Raw genomic sequence first — 25491 nt, forward strand, 5'->3', positions numbered from 1 at the left:
TAAAAACCAACCACGGGCTGTTCACTTCCTCCTTTGCCATATGTTGGGCTCGTTAATGGAACATCAAATCCACAAATGTGGACATAAAGTCAGCCTATACATGTCCAGCTTCTGATATGAGCATCCAACCACTGCTTGGGGCCTGTGTTTGAAAAGCAGGGCCATGTCCTGAGGGCTGTAAATCCATTCTTTTTGATGGAAAACAAATCTCAGCGGGTTTCTTTCTTCATTTTTCCTTTTTTTTTTTTTTTCCACAAAAGAGTCTTGTATTCTGCACTGTGAGTCTGATTTGCAACGGGGAGGGGGAAGCAGCAAATCCAGTTCAAGGCTTGAAAGATTTCCACTGTCATTGCTAGAGCTCTGTGGAGTCAGAGCCCCTCGGTGCCAAGAACAAACACATCATCACCACTGCATAATGCAAACACGATGCTCTTGTAACCTGCTGTGGGACACTGGGAATCTACCTCCCAGGAGAAAAGGCAGGCAGGGAAAGCCCTGGAAATTTCTTTTGGTGTCTAAAACCATACTTTATTGCAAAGTGCATAAAGGACTGTCTCGCCTTTCCAGGCTGACTTCCCACCTGCAGTGCGTTGCTGATTTAATAAGGGCTGAAAGGGATTATCAAGTTGTGAAGTTGCTTGCATCCTACCGGGCTGTAATGAATGAAGGCTTTTGTTCGGCTCAGCCTAACTGAATGCTTCTTGGAGTGATCATAGCTGAGGAAAGGCTGTAATTGACCAGTGGTTTTGATACTTGTTAATACTTGAACATTACATGATGAAATGGTGGGTGCATAAACTCTTTGTTAGTACTGTAGTGGGCTTCTTTCCCTTAGTCCTGCCCCAACACTTGCTTCAGGTGAAGTCCTTGCAATGGTTTTTCAGTCTGCTTTGGTAGCTCAGCATTCAGTGAAAAACTATCTTCAACTCCTGTAATTAACAAGCAACAGGAAAGTTCCCTCACAGGTCTCTGCTTTCATTTTCCTCCTGTAGCTCTGCCTCAGGTTGCCTTACCCTTGGGGAGTTTGTATCAGTTGCAGTTCTGCTTACAAACATAATGACAAGAAAGATGCTCATTCCCTGCCAATTCCCTGCAAGCCAGTTTGCATTCCTGCTGAGGAGGACAAAGAGTGCCACAGGCATGCTGGGGTAAAGCGTCTTAATCCGTCTCATTTTCAACCCCATAAAAGAGCAGAGCAACTCCACACAATTAACAGACACAAACCCTACCTCTCCCTTTGGAGGCAGAGCTGTCTGAGTGACAAGAAGTTAAAACTTCATTCTTCCTTAATAGGATGTTTTTATAAATCTGGCACCTACACGAGAAGCCGGAGTTGATCCTCTCCTAGATGGTCTTCCCTCTTTTGTGGAAGGTCAAACCTGCCCTGTTACAGGCTTCTTCTCCCATTGTGTCTGGTTTTTGCTCCCTCTCTTGTTCCCAGTCCCTCTCATGCTTCCTGCCCATGTGTGAACTTTATCTTGAGACACTCTTGACCATTTTCTGTGTTGGTGCTTAACACAGTGGTACAAACATGAGCTTTACCAGATCAGGAGAAGATGCAGAGCCCCACATCTGTCTTCATCTGGGAGACCTTAGCAAGTGCAAACTGTCTCAATGTTTCTGCTCTTCTTCGAAATTTCCTTCAGAATATGTCATCTACCATTCAAGAGTCTGGAGCAGCTAATTAAAAAAAAAAAAGTCTGAAATCTTCCTAAACTTTCCCCTTGATTCAAGAAGATAAGCAACCTCACCACTTGCTCTCTGGTTCTCATCTATATACTCCCATATCTTTTCTTGTCACTGTCTCTCCATCATTTCCAGACATTTTTTCATTTTGTTCTCCCACTCCTGACTCTGAATGCTTCTTGCTTCCTGCAGATGATGTTTGGGAAGGGACTTCAGCATACTTAATCAAGTAGGGGATTGACCCTATCCAACTTCAGTCTCCCAAGTCAGCCAACAGCTCTTTCCATACTGCTTCTACGATTAACGGAGAGAGAAAACTCCTCCAACAGCTGAGGAGCCATCCTTAAGCCAAACGCCTTCCCTGAAACCTTTCAGAAGCACCTGACTCTGTTCCTTGGGAACCTAGGAAGGTTTGTTAAGTTCTCTGGCAAACAGATGCCCCTTGAAGTGCTATGGCTATATCACAAAGACACCACCTTGTCCTATTTCAGGTGCTGCCTAAGTGCTCATTTCTCCTATTATGATGTCAGAAAGGTGTATAACAGTTAAAGGAAGAAAAAGAGAGCAATTTGGGAGTTCATGATGGGTTTTGTATTCTCTAGTCTAAGACATCAAAAGGGCTATCCAAGCCAAATTAGCTTAATGTCATAGGAGCATAGAATCATTCCAGCTGGAAGGCACCTCAAGAGATCTCCTCAAAGAAGGGTAAGTGATGAGGTAAGACCAGGTTACTCAGCGTTTCGTATCAGAAAAGCTAAGTGGTTTAGTTGATTAGTTGGAGGAAGGTGAAGAAGAATGAAGCATATGCAGTTCCCACAGCAATTCTGGGCTCCTATTTGTTGGAAATAAAGAAGTGAGGTGGGATGAGGAAGTTCTTCCTTTAGGTGTGTGGTCCACAATGGAGTCCAGGCTCCAGCAGCTGCAAACACCTGAGATAATCAGGTAGAAAAAGTTACTGCTGGGGGTGTTACTTGACTGCCGTTCTGATGGTGACTGCATTCCAGGAGCAGCTGCACTGCAGAGTCAGAGGTAGCATCAAATAACATGAACTGATTTTTCCTTAACATTTATGTGCATGGTGAAGTCCTGTTTTAGAGTGAACTTGTTTCTTAGCAGCCAGTTTTCCCCTCCCCAAGACTTTGTTTCCTGACTCATGTTTACCAGCTGGAGAAAACATGACAAAATAGTGAAAAGAAAGAGATCTGCCTTGAGCATTAAACTTCATTGCTGAAAAATTAGAAACTACTGTTTGGCTTGCCAAGGCTTTAATTGTCAACTGATGTAAGAAAGGCTCTCATTTAGTCCCTGTTTGCATTCACCAGGGGGTTCATAAAACAATTACAAGAATCTAGTAATAATCTTCTTTCAGCCTCTCCAGTCAGTCCAAAATATCAACCCAGTAAATGACTGCTCATATGTGAGGTCACCAAGCCATTGACCGGATCTCTGACTCGTTGATTTTAGTATTATTAATTGTTTTTATTAGTTACAGCTACTACAGGGCATGTGAATCATTCAACCCATCTGTGGTCCTTAATAGCTTGACTGTATTATCCTCATCAAAGTTGGTCCTTTATTTTTCCCCATCATGTGATCTTCAAAGTCATCTTTGGATGGACTGAAAAACAGAAATCTCAAAGGCAATTTTAGGCTAAAACAAAACCCAACAACTCTATATTTTTGATATGTTCAAAATATTAAAATCTGACAGTGCTAGACTGTCACCTTGTGAACAGTCTAAGACAAGCATGAGACAACCACAGATCCTGGTTGGGAGTAAATCAGTGTATTCTCCCCACTAGCTTGAGGGGCTCAAAGCTACTGAATGACAGATTCTGCTACTTCAGGTTACCTTCAAATCATTACACATACTGAATATTAAATTATATATTTTATTGTTAAGTGGTTGCTGAAAATCCTGTCTTGTGAGTGAATGAAAATTAAAACTTTAAGACTGTTTTGTGTTCTTTTTAGCATTAATATTGTTTGAATGCAAGTTGTATTTCATGCAATATCCCTGTCATTTTAAAAACAAATTAGCCTGTTGCAGACCAGATCTTTACGTAAAACATTTGTTCAGGCCTGGATCTGAAAATTTCCAGCTCTTGCAGTATAGACTAATATTTCACCCTTTGATTTTGATAGCTATGCAGGAGGAAAGGAACATTTTACCAATACTGTATTATTTGCTAAGGAATTGAAGCATGTGATAAGGTCCGTGGAAAACCAGGATGATCTAGAGACCCTGAGATCTCAACTGAAGTATTTGCTCAAGTGTTTCATTAATGTTATGGTCTGCCTGGGCTTCTGAGTTGATGTTGGTGTGAAATTCATGTCAGAGAGACAGAGCAGTCAGATTTAATTCCCTTCCTCATAAGCTTGCACGCATGACTTGTAGGCAGCATGGTATTGAAATGTGGTGACTTTGACTTTCTACCTCACTGTTCTTTAAATCCAGTGTAATGACAAGTTAAAAACAGAGGGAATCCAATAAATGATACTAAATAACACAAAAAGTCAGATGGCATTTCTTTTTTGTCCTATGGATTGTTGGTATAACTCTGGATAGAAATATTAACCTCTTGTGGGATTTACAATTACATCATAATGAATAAAATACTCTTAATTAAAAATATTGGTCAGATTCAAATATTTCTATAAGGAAAAATCTGTAACTCAGGGCTTTTTTTATCTGAAGATGGAACTATCTTGGAAATAAAGAATTATTTTCATATCAAGGAACCGGCAGAAGATTCTATCACTCATTGCTTCCAAGATCAGAACAATTTCCTCTCTTATGGAAGAGGAGTAATTTATACTTACTTTGTATGTAGTGGTGAGAGAATAGAGCTTAATATAGTGGTAATAAGACGAGCTGCTAAAAGCATTTACATAGAAACCAGCAACTTGGAATGTTTTTTTCACCACTGCTACTGAAAATGGGCCCACATTTGAGGGGTATCTTTCCTACAGGTCTGCATACATTATGATTTGAACAGACTGAATATTTTTGGCTTCTATTTTTGGCTTTTCTTCCCTCAAGTTAGATAGTGGCCAATTAGCAAAGTGTCCCTGCATAAAAAGACAAAAAAAAAAAAAAAGAACCAAAACCCCCATAAATGCTCCTTTGTCATATTTGCATATGAGGCACAATTTAGCGCATGGAGAGAGATGGTAGAGGGATGTAGGATGACATTTTGCAAGAAAGTCGTGCAAAAGTTTTATGTAAGAGCGCAGGAGATTGCAACTCTCTTCTATTTACAGATTTCCCTCTCTGCTGCCTAAACTCCAGCTGAGTTCAGTGAGAGTTTAGCCGTTTAGCCAGTAACTCTGTGGACTGGGCATCAAGTTATCACCTTAAAGCTTAGATAAATTATGTATTTCAGTGTTCCTAAGACAGTCTCCAAATTGGCACTTTTTTTTTGCTGATCTGACCAGAGGTCCAAGAATGACTGAGCCTAGAGACAAGACTCATTGGCAGCTAGAACTTGGAACTGGGATTTCACAGGGTTGGAACAAAGGCACTGTACAGCATCATCTTTTGTTTATGATTTGGCAGATTTAGGGACTGTGAGAAGAGGTGTTCTCAATAACAGTAAGCAGAACTGCTAACATAGCCTTTAAACATTGCAGCTCAAGATCAGTTTGGTTTAGGCATTTGCCAAAGCTACTTCTTAACAACTGACTTGAAAACTGCGAGGATGAACTGTCTTTTTTCCTCCCTATGGGGCAACCACATTTTGACATTGTGGTTCCTACATGACCAGAAAATAATTTTGTATGCTGGAAATGAAGACAAGGGAAAGGAAGGGGGGGGGGGGGGGGAAGATGAAATCTTTTCTTTTCCTCCTCCTAAGTTAATGAATTTTTTTATAAATGTGTAAGCATGTCACTATTCCAAGCCACATCAAATCACTCCTAAAATCTGTATTTTAAAAACAGGAATGTGTATAATATGAACGGCTTAAGGAATAAAATGCAAAAAGATGTCGATGATGCTGGATTGCCAGCCAGCTGGAGAATTAAAAAAGAGAGGGAGAGAGAGTGATGAAGAGAAGAACAAAAACGCCCGTGTTTCACTGGCCAAGTCAACAACAGTGTTTTTTCAGTCACCCCTCATTATGGAAAAGTGTACTCAGGTTGTCCTGGAATACCAGTTCACTGTTTTTAAGGAGTCACATCAGGAAAAAAAAGCATGATGCAGTACACAGCATATGATGGGGAACATCTGGACACCAAACTACTGGAGCTGCCATGTTTTGCAGAGGGATGGCTCTGAGGATGAAATGGAGTGAACTGTAACAAATACAGGATTTTGCTGGCAGCTTTAATTTATTTAAATATATCCCTGGCTTTTGAGCTGTTTCTTTGTTTTGGATAATATTTAAACATGTCAAAAATCCTCTGTCTTTCCTGCCTTTCATTACACATGACAAGGAGTGGATTGCTTTGGCCGTCTGTAGAGTAGGAATGAACAGAGCTACATCTGGATGGGCTGGGGATCACATGAACGCTCACAGCAAGCCCCAAGCAGTTAACTTGAAACCTGCCTTTCCCTGGATGAGCTGAGATACTATCACAGTTTTTGCCAGGGTTTGTTAAGTAGAGTTGGGGCCTTGTAGCCAAACACTTCTAGCACATGTCTGGGGGCCCTCCCTAAAGCTAGGCACCTCTGCCAATCCTGCATGTGTCTATGAGTTCTGTTTGATAATAACATCTGGCATTTATTGTGTGACATCTTGAGCATATGAAGCTATTCCTGAAGCTTCCCTGTAGCCCTACAGTGATTACAAAAGCTTCAAGGGACAATACAGGAATGCATGTGGCAGCGTTTAGGAGAGGGAAGAGCTAATAACAGTGTGGTCAACCTAGAGGTTCAGAGACTCACCTGGCTTGTGCCAAAGCTGCAATGTGCTGCCTTAGGGTGCTGGTAAGACCCAAAACCCTACCTGAGAAGAAGCAAAGGGTGCTGAAGTAGCTGCCACTGACTCAATCAAGGACCAAGCCAAGCTGTCTCCAGGAGGTGGTGACATGATAGCTAGGAAGCCACCACTATCCCCTGCCTGTGAACTAGTGCCAAAGGTCTCCCTTGGCTCTCTGATATATGGGTACATGTCCCATGGCTGTCAGCTGTATGCTGCTCACAAGGATCAGGAAAGATGGTAGGTGGCCACCTCTCCCATTTGTGTGCTGTTTCTCCCTTTGAAGCTGTTTCCATCTCAGGAGGTATGCTTGGTTCCTCCTTTTACATCTAAAATACTAGAGAAAAGTATAACATTGTCCAGCTTCAAGAGGAAATGTCTGGGTTTGGCCTGAGTTGCTACACAGTCAGTGAAGTCCTTCTTCAGGATGTCAGTGTCCCTTCCTGAATTTGATGGTGTACAGAAATACTGTTTGCAATCTTTTCTAAAGAGAAGATCTTGACTGCAACTGCAAAACTGACAGACACCTCTTTTGGGCTGAGAAGATGGAAAGAAAAGGTTAGGGCATGTTTTTGGATCTGACCATCAAAATAATCTGTTCCACATTTGTTATTTTGTAGGGGGTTTTTTTGATTTTTGTTTATTTGTTTGGGTTTATTTTTTTTTATTAGTTTAGTTTAGTTAATTTTATTCTATTTTAGTTCATTATAGTCTATTTTATTTCATTTTATTTTATTGAATTTAGTAGCCCTTAAGTTGTAGGATTTATGGCATGTGACTCTGACAGTAAGAGATGACCATATAAGACACTGACCAGTTGGCCTAAACTGACCTGACTCGTGGATAGAGAAATTGTCTCTTTCTCTGTGCCTGCGAACACAGACTTTGACACAGCTAGTGAGCCCTCTTAGCAAGGGGCCAATTAATCATAAATGCTGGCTTTCATTATGTGGATGTTTCTTCTTTTGAAATGAGGCTCAGCCTGCCTACTTGCAACATTTCATGGGGTATTTTCACTCGGTATACAGTGGGCAGTAATGCTCCCTTGTTGCATCAGGGATGATTGTGCATCGATGACGGTGCTGGAAAGCCCTCACTGGCACCCTGACTCATGGTTTGCATGACATTGAGCTTGTCCTAATGTGTTTTTTTTGCAGAGGGAGAGGAAACATGTTGCTCAACACAGCTCAGACTTCACTTCCAAACATCATCATGAGGGTGAGAAGGGCAGACAGGATTCATGGCCAGCACTGAAAACCACAGGGTGAATAGCAGTGAAGGAGCTGCTGGTGGACAGGGGGACGAATTAAGTAAATCAGCCAGTGCTGGCTCCGTGGTGGGAAAGATCAGCACCTCCAACAGTGTTTTGATCACTGTAAAAACTGCCCAGCACTAAGCATTGGCTGTGTTGGGGATGCTTAGAAGACCTGAGCATTCCAGCCAGGGCTGGCTGCCATGGGGAGGCAGAAGCCATGCCAGGCATGCCATGGTCTTGCAGCTCCTCACTGCTCTTATCTGCACCCTGTCTAGCAACCAGAGCTATTCCTGAGTCAGGAAAATTTCTGAATGCAAAGATTACACCTACAGGGTTTCATGAAAGAAAAAAAAAACAAAATCTGAGCTCTCCCTTTGCTGACGCCAAGCTGTTGTCAGCTTAAAGAAAATGTTTTCTCTTTGTATTTGGACAGTTTAACAGATTTATTTCCCCCTCTTTTCCCTCCTCCTCCTTGGATGAAGGTTGTAGGGTTTTCCACAAAATACCTTTGGAGGAGCCAAGCCTTCAGCACCAGCAGTTTTTACTCAGACTGTTGGAATGATCAATAAATCGGCAGCGACTGATCTCAGAGTCTGAGGATGTCTACAAGGCACAAGCAGCTCTTTTAGGTAAGCCTGAGCAAGTGAGTAAGTCCAGTAGCTCTGGAGCCAAACCCTAAAGTGGATGCAAAATCATATGGGGAGCCAGTGCTGTGATTTTCAGTACAAGGGTGATGTAATGATTGAGTACAGTTCAAGTAAGTAATCTAGTCATCTGTTCGCAATTTTGAATTATGGCTGATGCAGTCTCTGCCTGCAAGCCAGAGAAAAAGAGTGAGAATTACAGCTATTGAGTCAAGCCAAAGGCAGGGATCAGCAACTTGGCATCAGCTTGGGGAAGCAGTGGGGATGGGGGCTGCACAATTTGAAATGCAACTTGGGGTCTACCATGAGCCTGAAATTTGAGAGACACTTGAGATCTGCACAAAAGATGGTAGATGGACAGTGCACCAGGAGGTAGGGGCACCTATATCTGATCATCACCTCAAAGAATTTGAGAGGCACCAATCCTAAACACAAGTAACCAAATGTGAATCCATACCACTCAAGACAACTAGTTTGAACAGATACTCATCTGTGGTGTTTGAATTCCACTTAAGAAAATTTAGAGCCATCCAGGGCCTGACCTTTAGCAAACCACAAAGGCAACCCATAAACCACAAGGCTGGAATCAGCGAGAGAGGACAAGCAAATCTAACATATTAGCATAGACTTTCAACTGTAGCTGGTAACCAGGGATATTACAAACAGGAGACATACCAGTAGCATCTATGTAAGATCTGAAAGTGTAAAGTTGGATTCATGAAGGGCTTCACTGAGATCATCACCCAAGAGGGGGAATAATCCAACATGATGTTTAATAATAGTAAGTGGCTGACTTCACCACCAGGAGGAAACAAAATATTTTTAAGTGTCAGAAACCGTAAAAACATGGCATGATTCATCTTAAAACAAACAGTTGCTCATGTGAATCTTAGAGCGGAGGTTACATGGAAAGTCCCAAGATGAGACTGTCTCTGGAGGGCCATATTTTGGGCAAAAAAGCATATATTGCGAGCTAAGCAGTGTAGGGCCTGGTCATCTGAAGACATATTGGGACTGGGATACTAGAGGATGTACTAGCAATTGGGAAACTTAATCTCCTTCTCAAAACCAATACCAGAACACAGTTTTTTGACAAGATGAATATGTTCCCTGTTGAGTGTATGTCTGAGAGATTATCCACTAATGATGGAAGATCTTTGAGCATTGACCAAAACTGTAACAAATAATCCATTGCACTAGTCATTTACATCAAACCTGCAGTCTCTGATGAAGGTTATATTTTTCCCACTCTGAGTTCTAAGCTGACTACAAAGAATAAGAAGATAAAAACATCTCTTCTGAAATTTTTGCATTTAAAATATCCCAACTGTTTGTCAAATAATGTTATGTATAATTAAATAATTAAAGCCTGAGGTGGCTGACTTTCTTCTATGAGAGAAATGATGCATTAAAACTTTTGTAGAGATGTCTAGTGACCTCTTGTTCATGGTAGGGAGGAAGAGATTACTCAAAGCTGGAATGTCTTTGTAATGATCTCTTGTGTTTACTGTGGCTGCTTTATCTGGTTTATCAGAGACTTATATGTATCTTAAAAGTCTCACAGTGATTCAGTGGAACTATGTTGACATTTGTATACTTTGAGGGTATTTGGGTCAATAGTGTAAGACCAGCTGTGGCATTTACCCCCGTAATTGAGTTCAGTAATTGAAATACATGCTTTGAAAAGCATCTTGCTCGTTTTGAAGATATTATTCCTATCTGCTGCATATTTGATGATCTTTTTTGGAATTTCTGAAAACATTTTAGGAAGAATAACTATCATTTATTTGCCCGATTATTTGCATCAAGACTAGTCACTCTAAAAGCACCTGTAACCGTTAAGCCTGGTTTCCAAAGGATTTGTATTTCATGTCAGCTGACTTTTAAACTCGATTACACTGAGGATGCAGGTGAACTAATCCTGCAATAGGCATCAGAGAATCCATACTACAACAAAACAGCGATGTGGGATGCAGGTTTTTCAATGTCTTCTAAGCCAGTAGTGCTGGCAGAAGCCTTTGCACAGTTGGCACTTCCATGTCTACCGTCCTTTACATGGAGTCTCAGGTATCTAATAAAAGCTGGGCTCTCAATGCAGTCTTTTCTTCTTTGGGAGAATGAAGGGACCTTTCCTTCTTCACTTAGCCACCTATTTTTATTTTCAAAAATTACAAGGATTTAATACATCTAAACCCTCTAATTTGCTGTAAATTTTGGTTGAAATAGTTAAAAAAAACCCTCAGTGTGCAGATTGTCACACAGACAATGACTCACTATGTCTGAGTGAACCCTTTTTTCTAAGAAAGGATTGTTTTTGTCTGAGGAAAACTCTCATGGCATTATTTATGACATTTTGTAGCCTAGTAGCTCCAAGGCTGGAAGATTGTTACTACCGCTGAAGGTACCTAGATCCAAGCCCCATTTTTGAGATGAAGGCTCACACAGAGTGCTGCCTTGCATTTCAGTTTTCTTTTCTTTTTGGTGTCTGAAATGTGGCAGCTCTCACCCCTTTTACTAATGAAATTAATTTTATCCCTTTAAAAAAGTCTATGGTCATCCTTAATCCCCATTATGAAAACTCTGGATGTTCTTTTTATCATGCTACACTCTTGGTCCCACTGCCTTTCGTTCCTTGTCCACAGCCTAAGCAAAACAAGCTTAAAAGAGCAAGGGGATGCATCTTTGTTGCTTTGACATGAGGCAGGAGTAACTCTGCTCAACATCCATTTCAAAGACATGTTGGTAAGAGCATATAATCTAAAAATACCAGGGACCAAGATAAATCTGGACAGATTTTAATTGGGGTTGGGGTAGAGTGGTTGTAAACTCTCCAGTAGTGTGGAGGTGGAGGCTTAAAACCTCAGCTTGGCCACTTGATATGATCTGAAACATTTTACCTCTTAGGATCAAATACATCCCAGGTTTTTTAATCTGTTCTTTCTAAGTATTTATTCTGCATTCATTTCCACGTGACCTAAGTACTGATGTGGTTTCTGTGCGCGTTGTTCCTTTCAAAAATAAGTTGATGATGCTTGCCTTTCACCTGGAGGCACAGGCTGGAGGACAGAGGTCTTGAAATTCATTATTTCATGTTGATACACAGTTGCCAAATAACACCTTGTTGAAATAATACTTATATCATAAGAAAAGTCCCTAGATGGAACTAGATGTTCTTTAAGGTCCCTTACAACCTAAACCACTAAATGATTCTGTGACTCTACTTAAACAGAAGATAATTTCTGAAAGATAACACTGATAGAACAACATTTCTCTACCAGGTTGTGCAGTCCTGGTCCTTCAAGCACTTTCCCTGGTACATGTCATCTAGGATCTGGGTGGTGAGCTTGCATTATGCCTTGGAAAGAAGGCAAATTCTATGATGCTTTACAATAACTGGCTACTTTGGTCTACCCCAGTATTTAAATCTTGATACCAACATTTTTGAGTGACTATTTCAGGAGCTTTTTTACTTAAACTACTCAACTCTTGACAATTCTGTCTCCTTTCCCCTCCAGCTACCCCACTGAAAGAAAACTCTAATTTCGCTACAGCAAACCTCACTAACAGTCAACATGCTATGCATTGGTCTGCTTCAGGGTGACCAAAAAACAAGTCTGAAGCAAATCTGGCTAATCAACCTTGAAACTGAAACCAGTGAAAAAAGCCTCAGTTGGGTACAATTTTATTATTGTACCATGGGCTAGCCACAGTTTCTAAAAATGTCTTCAGTTACCCAAAGATAGTGTTGCACTCATTAATGCCACAGATATTGTTGCCCAAAGCAGTTGCTTTATGTTACAGTGGACAGTGAATTCCTTCTTATCCCATTGTTTTCAGAGCTACTGTGTTTGGGACGTTCCAGGACTGCTTTAAATTGGTTCAATTCTTTTCTGACATGTCAGTCACTAAATGTTCAGGGAGCGTCTCTAATCCTGTCCAGATGAGCTGTGCATTCCAAGAGGTTTCTATTTTTGGATGTAGGCTTCTGCCTATATGCTACTGTTGGGCTCAGATTCATTCAGAGGAATCACATTAGCTGGTATGCAGATTTATTTCTTTGCTTCTGTTGAATGTGAACTGAAATTGTTTAGTTTTGCCACTTGTCTTTCTGGGGCAGGGGGGAGCTCAATGTCCTTCCTTTGCATTTTTCATAAATTGCAGTTCTTTTCTGATGAATCAGAGCCTGATTTTTATTAGTTTTCCATAGGGGTTGCTTCCTCCTGCTACCACTTAATTTAGTGGGAATTTTTATTATTCCCAGTTCTTTAACAGCAGCTTATTGGGACCGCAAACAGGATTGGAAACTCTCTGTCTTCACAGGGTGACACACTGAAAGAGACAATTTCTGCTTCAGAAATCAGAATTTTGAAAGAAAAGACATATAAGAAATATGAGAAAAATAATAATGTTCTCCTTAATACAGGTAGACACAGAGATCTGGATTGCCTCTTATACCCAGTGTCATCCAGCACGTCTGCTGGACAGCTTCCCACTGGACTTCTTTCCAGCCTCAGCATGACACCTGACCTCAACTTTTCTTATGTCTGTGGATAAATTTCAGATTTAAAATTAAGAATTATGTTCCAGCAGTATGAAGTATGATTCAAATCAAACTCAAATAGAAATATCAGCCAATTGAGTTTATTTTGATTGAAATGCTCTAACACAATAGGCTGCCCTCAGTTGTATGCATAACATCTCTGGTTATACTGTCTTGGAAAAAAACTCATATATTTGTCTAACCTCTATTAGACTTGGTCTAAGCAGCAAAGATTTGGGTTGGGAGGACTTGGATGGCCTGAAGTCAGTTTGGCTTTAGTAGTTCTGGTGAAAATAAATGGTTTAGTAAATGTCACTGAAAATCTCATCTGGGGGCTGCACAGCTGTTCAGTAAAAGTTTATTGGGATTGACGCACTTGTTTTTTCCAGTGCCTATACACTGACCATAATGCAGCCCAGAGCTACTATGGAAGACCACAAATTTCTCACCAGTTGCACCTCCCACTTGGAGTCCATTTCAGTGACTTGTGGAAGAGCTGAAAAGTTGTAATTGTTATGCTTTAAATACTCACCATCCTAGTACCATACAGAATGCAGGTGAAAGAAGCAGCCTCACAGTAATTCACCTTAATTTGATGGTGAGGATCCTGCCAAGGATAATGAAGGAAGAGACTGGAAGGAGGGCTTGCAAGACTTGGAGAAAAGCTGTGTGGAGTACAGTGGGATGGAGCTGCAGGCTTTGAGATAAGAGTGGCAACCTGAAAAGGTGGGGGTGACTGGGGTGAAGAAGGCTAATGGTGTCTGTAGAAGGCTCTATGTGTAGTAGTTTTCCTCCACTACACATAGAAGGCTCTATGTGTAGTAGTTTCCCTCTATGGAAAACGAAGTTCTATAATGGGTATAATTGTCGCTGATTTATTCAGTGTGCTTTGGATGTGACTACTGATTGGTTTCCTTTGAAAAAAGGAAAAAAAAAGAAGGAAAAGGACAACCAAAAGCAAGGGGCTTCCCCCTAAATCCCCTGTCCCCACGCAGAACCACTTTGCTGTCCTGCAGGGGGCTAAAGAGGAAACGCACTCGAGTCAGAAACCGCTGGCTGATGCACTGGTAAAGAAGATCTCTACTGGTGCTGCCAGGAAAAAGGTCGTAGTAGTAGGGGACTCTACAATGAAAGGGACAGAAGCACTCGTCTGTCGGCCTGACCCCATCTCAAGGGAGGTGTGTTGCCTACCGGGGGCATGGATCAGGGATGTGGCAGAGGCTGCCTGCTCTAGTAAGTCCCATGGACTATAACCCACTCCTGGTGATACATGTGGGTGCTAGGGATATAGATAGTAGTAGCCTGGGGAACATAAAGAAGGACTACAGAGCCCTGGGGGAGGTGGTTAGGGGCTCTGGAGCTCAGAATGTCTTTTCATCAATTCTCCAGGATACAGGGGAGGATCTAAACAAAGCTGGGAGGATTGGCCAGGTTAATAAATGGTTAAAAGGGTGGTGTCATAGTGAGGGGTTTGGGTGTCTTGAGCACAGGACCCAAGTTTGTAGGCCAGGTCGACTGGGGGCTGGTGGAGCTGGTCTAAAGAAGGGAAAGAGCAGTTTTGGTAGGAGGTTTGCCAGACTGGTCAAGGAGGCTTTAAACTAGATGTGTTGGGGGAGGGGGGCATCATTCCATCCCAACACACCCAGACAGTTGCCAGTACCTATAATAAAAGTTCGGAGCAATGTAGATATATTCCAGCCGCTCCAGCCAATGAGCCAGCTTCATTTGGAGCTCGGCTCAGATGTCTCTATACAAATGCCCGTAGCATGGGGAGCAAACAAGAGGAATTAGAGATGTGTGCACGTCTACAGGGATATGATATAATAGGCATCACAGAAACATGGTGGGATGGCTCCTATGACTGGAGTGTTGGAATGGAAGGTTACAGGCTCTTCAGAAAAGACAGGCCTGGCAGGCGGGGAGGGGGAGCTGCCCTTTATGTTAGGGATAGGCTGGAGAGTATGGAACTCTGTCTGGGGACAGGTGAACAGTCCACAGAGAGTTTGTGGATCAGGGTTAAAGGGAAAACAGCTATGGGAGACATTACTGTGGGGATCTGTTACAGACCGCCTGATCAAGGAGAACCTGCAGATGAAGCACTCCATAGACAGATAGGAAAAGCCTCACGCTCGCAGGCCCTTTTCTCATGGGTGACTTCAACCACCCTGACATCTGTTGGAATGACGGTACGGCCCGGCACAAGCAATCCAGGAGGTTCCTTGATTGTGTAGAAGACAACTTCCTTCTGCAAGTAATAGAGGAGCCGACAAGGAGAGGTGCCATGCTTGACCTTGTGCTCACCAACAGGGAAGGGGTCATTGGAAATGTGATGCTCCAGGGCAGCCTTGGATGCAGCGATCACGAGATGCTCGAATTTGAGATCCTCAGGACAGTGAGAAGAGCGTGCAGCAAGCTCCCTGCCCTGGACTTCAAAAGAGCAGACTTTGGCCTCTTCAGGAACCTGCTTCGGAAGGTTCCATGGGATACAGCCCTAGAGGGCAGAGAGGCCCAAGACTGTTGGTTGATATTCAAGGATCACCTGCTGCAAGCTCAGGAGTGTTGCATCCCAACCAGACGGAAGTGCAGCAGGAGGGCCGGGAGACCTCTTTGGATGGATAAGGAGCTCCTGAGGAAACTTCAAATGAAAAAAGAGGCTTATAATAAGTGGAAGCAAGGACAGGTGGCATGGGAAGAGTACAGGGATGTTGTCCGGGAAGCTAGGGACCAGGTTAGGAAAGCTAAGGCCCAGTTAGAATTAAACTTAGTTAGAGGTATTAAAGATAACAGGAAGGGATTCTACAAGTACATAGCAAATAAAAAACAGACTAGGGAGAATGTAGGCCCCCTCAGGAAGCTCTCAGGAGAACTAGGTACACAGGATTTGGAGAAGGCTGATGTTCTGAATGACTTCTTTGCCTCGGTCTTCACTGCCAAAGGCTCTGACAAAACCACCCAGGTCTTGGAAGGCAGATGCAGGGACTGTGAGAATGAAGACCTTGGGCCCACTGTAGGAGAGGAACTGGTTCAAAACCATCTTAAAAATCTGAATGTGCACTAGTCCATGGGTCCTGATGAGATCCATCCGCAGGTCCTGAAGGAGCTGGTGAATGAAGTTGAGAAGCCACTGGCCATCATATTTGAGAAATCCTGGCAGTCAAGGTGAAGTTCCTGATGACTGGAAAAAGGGAAATATAACCCCCATTTTCAAGAAGGGGAAAATGGATGAGCCGGGGAATTACAGACCAGTCAGTCTCACCTCTGTGCCTGGCAAAATCTTGGAGCAGATTCTCCTGGGTGGCATGCTAAGGCAATGAAAATCAACAAGGTGCTTGGTGACAGCCAGCACGGCTTCACTAAGGGGAAATCCTGCCTGACCAATTTGGTGGCCTTCTATGATGGGGCTACGGAACTGATGGACAGGGGTAGAGCAGTTGATGTCATCTACCTGGACTTGTGTAAAGCGTTCGACACTGTCCCACATGACATCCTTGTCTCTAAATTGGAGAGACATCAATTTGATGGATGGACCACTTAGTGGAAAAAGAACTGGCTGTATGGCTGCACAGAAAGAGTTGTGGTCAATGGCTCAATGTCCGGCTGGAGACCAGTAATGAGTGGTGTCCCTCAGGGATCGGTGTTGAGACTGGTCTTGTTTAACATCTTCGTCGCTGACATGGACAGTGGGATTGAGTGCGCCCTCAGCAAGTTTGCCGATGACACCAAGCTGTGTGGTTCGGTTGATACGCTGGAGAGAAGGAATGCCATCCAGAGGGACCTTGACACACTTGTGAGGTGGGCTGATGCCAACCTTATGAAGTTTAACCATGCCAAGTGTCCTACACCTGGGTTGGAGCAATCCCAGGCATAGCTACAGGTTGGGCAGGGAAAAGATTCAGAGCAGCCCTGTGGAGAATGACTTGGGGGTGTTGGTTGATGAGAAAATGAACATGGGCCGGCTTCAGTGTGTGCTTGCAGCCCAGAAAGCCAACCGTATTCTGGGCTGCATCAAAAGGAGTGTGACCAGCAGGTCAAAGGAGGTGATCCTGCCCCTCTACTCTGCTCTTGTGAGACCTCACCTGGAGTATTGTGTGCAGTTCTGGTGTCCTCAACATAAAAATGACATGGAACTGTTGGAACAAGTCCAGAGAAGGGCCACGAAGATGATCAGGGGACTGGAGCACCTCCCGTATGAAGACAGGCTGAGGAAGTTGGGGCTGTTCAGCCTGGAGAGGAGAAGGCTGCATGGAGACCTCCTAGCAGCCTTCCAGTATCTGAAGGGGGCCTATAGGGATGCTGGAGAGGGACTCTTCATCAGGGATTGTAGCGATAGGACAAGGGGTAACGGGTTAAAACTTAAACAGTGGAAGTTTAGATTGGATATAAGATGGAAATTCTTTCCTGTTAGGGTGGTGAGGCACTGGAATGGGTTGCCCAGGGAGGTTATGAATGCTCCATCCCCAGTGGTGTTCAAGACCAGGTTGGACGAGGCCTTGGGTGATATGATTTAGCGTAAGGTGTCCCTGCCCATGGCAGGGGAGTTGGAACTAGATGATCTTAAGGTCCTTTCCAACCTTAACTATTCTATGATTCTATATATAACATCAGGTTCTATTTATTTCTAGGCCAGATAGTGAATACTTCACACTCTTGTAGTCCCTTCTGTGACATCCATCACACTGGTATCCAAATATTTCATTAAAGTTCTTTAAGGTCTGTTCAACATTCCTGTGAAGAGAGGGAAGACACTGGGGAAAATTAAAATCTGCCTCAATGCAAGCCATAATTTCAGATGCCCGGTTACTGGTATCTGTGGTCTGGTTTTGCAGGGATTACAGGAGGCCATTTAAAATTGTATTAGGAATTTAAAATTATTTCAGCAACTTTAGAAAATCCCTTACATTTTCAAATAGATAATGTTTTGGGTACTTTTAAAGTTACCTAAATCTTGTTTTATGTCATTTTAGTGAATACAAGAAATTACAAAATGTGCACATGCAGTACCAATCCAATTCAACACCTAGAATAAGTGATAGTGCTCTTTGCTCACCAATTTGAAGCCTGGGTAGTAAGCAGGAGAATACCAACATATTCTTGATCGTATTGGATGTTTCACCTAAATCATCAGGCCTGCAACTCATTATCCAGAAAAACAGAAAATGAGAGGATGAGGAAAGATGACTCAGGTTCTTCCTTATTTCCCTTATGACTCTGATGTAATCTCAAGGTGTTCCAGTCCAGGGAGGAAAAGAAGACTTTTTTTCATTACAGCAATAGTTTTAAGACCAAATTAATCTTACATGAGCTGCTCTCAGTTCTGGCTGAGAAAACCTTCTCAAGAGATGATGTCAAGAAGCAAGACTCAATTAAGTAGAAATTTTAGAAGAAAATTAGAAGGCGGAAGGCAGCATGGTAAAGGATGTGACCTAGGAATGGAAATCTGACACCAAATTCTGTTCTCAGCTCTTCCGGCCCCTTGCTTGGTGCACATCACTTCCCTTCATTCAGTTGCCAGTTTACACAAAGCCTACAAACTATAGGACAAGAATGTGAACAGTGTTTTGGAATAGCTAAAAATGAAAGTTTGAAAACCTGTTCAAATATGGGTAGACCTGGATGAAACGTCATTACCAGAACTTTTGTTTTTAAGGAGACTGGGGAGCCATAGTCAGATAGATGCTGATGTATTCATTCCATTAACTGCATCAGATAGTCTCAAGTACTCTTTTGTCTGTTAACATAGGTGCCTCAGACAATACCTTGTGGCTCATCATCAAGATGCTGAAGTCAACTCCCCACTGCAGAAGACCACTTTAAATCAATATTGTTAGTAGATCTTAGATGTCACCTAGTTGAATGATTAGAAAAGTTACTAATTTGGTTATTTGTAAAAGGAATAAAGATTCAAACTTTGAGACACCATTTTTGAGCTATCAGAATTACAGTATTTTCCAAACAGCTTTAGCATAGAAAAAGGCAGTTTGGAGGAAGGGCGGGAATAGAAAGACTTGCACAAATACATGTGCCAGTGATGCCTTTTTAGAGGATCTGGTATCCTCAGCGTAAGATGAGTTTGCTCTTCTCCATCAGCAGTTTCCCTTCTTCCTTTAGGAAATATTAGAAATATGTCTCTAATGTTTTATTTTCTTTTCTTCCATAAATCAGACAGTTAAATCATAAGCACATGGTAAATGAAAAGAGTTGTTGACATGCAAGTACAGATGAGCAGTGTGGACCTCCATCCTTGGAACTGTCTTACAAGGTGGTCCAGTGGGACCTACTGAGAAATTTTGCCCGTGGCCTGATATGCTACTTCTGTATTAAGGCCTGTCTCTTCACTAAAGCTTGACTGGTTGTACTGCTAAACTATTAGAAGAGTCCCAGCAGGGTTTAGGCCAACTATTATTCACCCAAACAATTTCCAAGATACAGCTCAGGACTTGGCAAAGGTGAAAATGCTCTCCCAGCTGGTTGCTCTATATCTAGCGACAGCTGCTTTCAGGTTGTTCATCCATCCAGTATGGGACCATCTGGGCAGACACAGAAGAAGCATAATGATGGTATTTCCAGGACCTTTGCAATCCACCTTCCTTCCTTGAAGCCCATGGGTCCTCATACTTCAAGATACTGTGATCACACCTAAAACCCAGTCCTTTCTCTGAGGTGTTTGCTACCAGTAGAGTGATTTACAGACTATTTCCACCTGGCTAAAAAGCAGGCTCTCAGACTGCACTTCCCTCTCATATCACTGACTGTAATTACTAGGTGAGGAGAGTATAAATTGTTTGAGTGCCTTCATTAAGGATGCAGGTCTCTCTACTTAGTGTAGATGGAGTTAATTGCAGAAAGCACCATCTGGGACAGGTGCTGGAACTGGATACTCAGTTGGAAATAGGTGTCTGTCTTCACGTGGACTATAGGGGCCATTTAGGGGCCACCAGAATAGACAGCTACAGTAGCCATTTCACCCTCTGCTGTATTTATACTGCCCCAAAAATGGGTATGCAGAAAGCTGAGCTCAGCACATTTGCTGGTGAGCAGTCTGTGGTAAATCTGGTGTTTCCCATGCTCACTGAACCCAAACAGGACTGCAAATATATATGTATATAAACAATTAATTGTACATGAGCTCATTTTAGGATGGAGGACTGTACTACATATTAGATGAATGGTAGTTCAGGCCATTTTTCTATGAAGACTTGCACCTCTGCCAGCTCATACCAGTTGAGAATCTGGCCTCTTGCTTCTTATATTGTACGTTAACTTTACTTAATTGGTAGATTTTCCATGCTTACTAATTACAAATATATAAGCAGACATCTTTGTTTATGCTTGTTTGAGCAGGGAAGGAACTGTTTCAAAGAAAAGATGTTTTAAGAATGGCTTAATTGCAGTCCCACATAAAATCAGGGGCTTGTGCTTACCACACAAATTGGTGGAGCATGGAGGAGGGGGGTATTTAAGAGCAGTTAGGCAGTATTTGCAGCTTGTCCATCAGTGGGAGAAGAAGTCACATATCTACATATTGTACCTACACCCTTTTTCCCCATGTCACATCTGTTTCTGAGTGATCAGAAATGAACGTAGGTAGGAGCAAGCCATAAGGAAAAATTTGAGACCCAGAAATAAGTAAGAGCCCTCCCTGAACCAGTGTCTTTGTGGGGACTGTTTTTTGCACATATATTTTCTGAGGCAGACTCACATTCCTCTGAGCTTGGCACATTCTGGTTAAGATGAACTCAGCATCCAAATGTTGACACAAAAGCTGACTACACCATATACCATGGCCTCATGCCACCTCCAGCTGGCCCATGGCCGTGCTGGCACTGGCTTTGGTTACTTGATTTAAGACAATTATAGAAGAGGGAAGGGCAAAGGGTGCCTGAGGTGGGCTTACCTGGTATTCCAGCTGGAGGAAATGGCCTGCATTCTTCTGCAGAATAAGCAGAGAGGGATGAGTAGAGGGAAACAAAATAAACAAAGGAAACCAATGGTGTCATTAAAAAGAGGATGTATCACGTTTACCATGAGAGCATGTGACTCAGACATCCAGACATGAACATTCCTGCAAAGCCCCAATTGCACACATGGAACCAAATTTTTTTTTGGCTTCCCAGAATGGCTTAATTTTATGATTCCGTGACTCATTAGAAAAAGCAAAGTCCCTAGACATGCTGCATCGAGACTCAGTAAACACCAGCTACTGATGGGGATATATGGGGAAAATGGAGCCGGTGGGGGATAGATGTGGGGATGGAAGGGAGAGAGGAGCAAGACTCACAGCCTCTTGCCGACTCCCTTTCTCCTTCTAGTGGCTTTGTAAACATGTTTCTCTCCTTCTTTTTCTTTAAGATTGGAGTGGAGGGGTTAACAGAGGTCATGTTAGTTTAAAAAATTATGGTTAACCTTACAAGCTGGGTTGCCTTAGGTCACAGTGATACAATTCCCCTCCCTTCTCCTGTGCAGCGGTGGTTCACAGAAATTCCTCTAACGTGGGGAAGGACAGGGCCTGCCAAGGCTATGAGCAATGCAGAGCAGACTTAACTGCTTTTATGCACTGCTTAACTAATCATTTTAAAAAGAAACGGCCAAGTTGGAACAACTGCCTTTTTCTTCAAGGAGGAACATTTTCCCCTTTTCCTTTTTTCCCCACGTCCCCCTTCTTCCCTTCCTCCCTCTCGTTGTTTTTTTTTTCCCCTCCGTTGCTTGGCTTGGCGTTTGAAACAGGTTCTCGATATCTGACACCTCTTGAAAGTGTAGTTTGGCAAACAGGAATCTAGTTCGACTCCAAAAGGGCCCTGCACAGGGCTTGCTATGAAAACACCTGGATGTCTCCTGTGCCTGTAAGAACCAGTCCTGCTTCTGTAGAAATAACAGCCGCTCTCTCCCTTCCCCCAACCCCTGCTCTCCCTTCAAAATAAATAATTAAAAAACATTAAAATGCTGGCACTGTTTTAGTGAAAAACAGGTGGTTTGAGGGCACTGCGGAAGGGGATGAAGTCCGTCCCAACGACAGTGTGCAATAGAGCTGCACAGAAAGGATTTTGATAGCAGCACTCACATCTGTGACTGATTCCCCCAAGCTCAGGACAAATTAAGAATCTTCCAGCAATTAGGGGAGAAAGCTTCAAAGTGCAATCAGCAGACCTTAGAAGAATATGTGCTTGGGCTTTGAGGGAGGCTAATCCTGCTGCTTGCACTGGGTTCCTCTCCGCAGTGTGCATTTTCCAAGGCCAAATTTTGGCCTGCTTCTCAGTCACACCATATAAAATAACAAACACGCAGTCTAAGGAAAACAATTTTTAAGACACAGTGGAACCCACTTTAATGAAGAAAACTGTTAAATGCATAAAACCCCCATGTGCCAATGGATAAATGTGCTGGAAGTGTGAACTGTTAAACCAACAAAATTGTTAACACATCATACTGCTGGGCAAAAAAATAAAATAAAGAAAAAATAAAAAGGGAGTGAAATGGTTTTTTAACATGCAACCCACTTTGCCTTTATTGTTCACATTCCTGCTGACATAAAGTTTCCTGATTTGTCCCCTGGGCCCAGAAATATGGCAAAAGCGGGAACATTAATTGTATTTGCCCCCTTTAAACCGCCCTCCCTGCTTTTAGCTCACAGTGGCCAAGAATAGCTTCACGGAATAGGGAAAGTTTGCCCTTTTTTATTCAGGGTGATGAGTGAACAAGTTCGTGTGGATTTTTTTTTAACTGGTATAAAACTTTAAACTATTCCTGAATGTCTTTTTGTTTGTTTGTTTGTATCTGTGGGGAAAACTGGGACTAGTTTTATGTTTGCTTTCCCTTAAAATTCTTAAGTCCCTCCATATTCCTGGTTTTCCTTGGGGTCGATGCTGAAATGAGGTTTTTCCCCTGGCCTTGCTGCTTCCTGTGAAGATGTGGAGCTCTTCCTGAGGAAAAGCCTGATCTCAGGAGACCCCTGAAGGCAACCGCTTTGATAAGTGTCCAACCCTGTGGCCGTGCTGATGTGGTGGTACCTGGACTTCTGCCTCACTGTGAAACATGAGAAACTAAAAATTAGTGCACTGAATTTATCTTATCTGACTCCTGAATTACACGCTTTTCACAGATTTCGTTTCCACAGGTGGTCAAAATGGAATAGGTTGATGTTTCTTGGTTTTATATTTCCTTTAATGAGAAAACAAGGAAATAAAAAGCATAGAAAATGTGAATGAAACTTAAGGACTTGGTAAAAATGCTCTTAAGGAAGAAGTAATTTAGAATATTTCCAATTTATAATATTTTTCTTAAAATTGTAGGATCTGCATGGATTTCTGTTCAGATAAGGTCTGTGTTGCTGTTTGCCTGTTCTAGAGGCCTTTTAGGTGCTGCTCTATGAACACAGGTATGAAAGTGCATTTATGATGACTAAACTCCAACTGTGAACTCTAACAATAAGGAGTTTATTCCTGTGGTTCCGAATGTTCTAATTTTCTTCATTTTTCTGTGCCCCTTGCAAAATAACATGAGGTAGTGCTTGGCTTGAGGATGGCTCCTCTTTTTCTTGGCACTTGCTGATTTTGCTTCTTAGACTTATGTTTGCAAAAAAATTCCAGTCCCCGAGGGCCACTAAATATGTACTGCATTGCAGAGTCTCCATAGACAGGTTTGCACCTCCAATATGCTTGGATCTCCTGCTCCTATGGTGGACCAGTAACTCTACCATGTACTTGAGACCACTTTACACACCAAAGAAACTTAAATCAGAGTCAGGTTTTGTGTAGTTATGCAAAAGATTTAAGTTCTTAGCTACAAAAAAGAAAGCAAAGTTGCAACAGAGTATTATAAGCTTTAAAATCTGACACTGGCTTCTTCACTGATATGCATTTAGGGAATCTCTGGGTCCTTTCTTATCACTTAAAAGTCAGCCCAGCTGTCCCTTATCTGAAAGACCTGTGGGTGCTCATGGGATCTCTTTCTGCAAAGAAACCATGAGAATATCCTACTCCCTCTTCCAGGCTGGCTGCAACATCTCTCACCTAACATCGGCAGCAACCAAAAAATCAAGTGCTTAGTCTAGTTGCTTGCTCCAGCTCCTGTTTTTCAGTGGAGGAGGATGGAGGGCTACTCATTCCCATCTTGAAGAATTAATCCTACCTTTGCCTTTGATTTATGGCTTTCTTCAAGGCTTCAACACAGCATATAGTTTTCTACCATTGGAAATGTTATCTATGTAACACTTTTAATTACTAGCCTGTCTGAGTTATACTGGTGCACTTCCACAGTGACCGCCCACAACTGTTTTTTACAGTGTTAGGCTGGGGAGAGCTTCAATTCTTTTCTTTTACAATTCACAAGGTCTTGGGCTGACATGGAGGCTTCAAAGCAATAATTGTGTGATTCACTGAGGTCCTCTTGCTACTGCATGAGTCAAAGTCCTCTTTGTACAAAATGGGGGTAATCACAGAAATTCTGGGATAGAAAGAGCATCAAACTATTCCCCTGCTTTGTGGCAGGGCCAGGAAATCTGGTTTATTCCTGACAGATGTCTATATAATCTATTCTTAAAGCCCTCCAAAGCCTTCCATAGTAAATCACTTTGAGATCTAAAGGTGAAAAATGCTATGTAAGACCTGAATATTGTTATTATTATTAACAGTGTTGTTGTTAGTAGGACAGCTTAGCAGCACAGTCCCAGATGGCACTTTAAAAAAGAGCCCAGAAGGAATGAGTTATAGTGAGTTGCGCCAATTCTGGTGGAAGTGCTGATCCAGCACTGCTGGTTCTCCTGCCTGCTGCTGGATTAGTCTGAAATTAAACTCCACAGCCTTTGCCTGTGCTCACACAGAGGCCAAGAGCTGCCAATGATTGCTATATTATAGGGCTGGATTGCTCTACTAAAGCCACCGGTGATATTACTGACGGATTCCCATTATGAAGACAACTACATATTGCTTACTTGGTCCTTTTTGCAGGTGCCACGTGCAGTGTGTACACAATATCACGTGCTTCTCCCTTCAGAAACTTGGTTCATGATTATCAATTGAACTGTCTATGTAACTGGGAAAGCTGGTAATTGTGTATTCTGTGTATATTAACGTATATCCACAGTATTTGTGGATGTTGATCCTGTACTCCCACTGATGCTGGCCCCAACAAGTGGTTCTGAGATAAAATTTCACCCCATCTACCTACCAGACTGACCCTCTGTTCATTTGGTTTCCAACATGCTCCAGAAAATCATATGTATATTCAAGTATAGATCTATCATTAGAAGTATCCTTGCCAAGGAATGAGTTATTGTCCCGTACATCTTTGCTTCTACCTACTAGATGTCCCAATTAACCACATACTTTCCCTCTTTCCCCATTGCCCTTGGTGCTACCCTAACCATACCCAGCTCTCTCAAAATGAATGAAAGAATTCTGAGGAGGTGGGTGACCAGCATTTGAGCTGAGGGCCTTTGCACTCAAAGCT

The 25491-nt window shown here is 42.4% G+C and overlaps 1 long non-coding RNA gene across 1 annotated transcript; it reads left to right on the plus strand.

Moving 5' to 3' along the window:
* Positions 1-273: 273 nt before the first annotated feature.
* Positions 274-22734, plus strand: LOC133273471 (uncharacterized). The gene is made up of 4 exons (XR_009744828.1): positions 274-729; positions 7766-7826; positions 8346-8492; positions 22013-22734. It is a non-coding gene; the product is annotated as an uncharacterized LOC133273471 (long non-coding RNA).
* Positions 22735-25491: the final 2757 nt, after the last annotated feature.

Source organism: Pezoporus flaviventris, unplaced genomic scaffold (assembly GCF_033815535.1).
Source record: "Pezoporus flaviventris isolate CSIRO_AGI_PZ_B2104156 unplaced genomic scaffold, CSIRO_AGI_Pfla_v1 ptg000031l, whole genome shotgun sequence".
In the NCBI taxonomy this organism is placed as follows: Eukaryota; Metazoa; Chordata; class Aves; order Psittaciformes; family Psittacidae; genus Pezoporus; species Pezoporus flaviventris.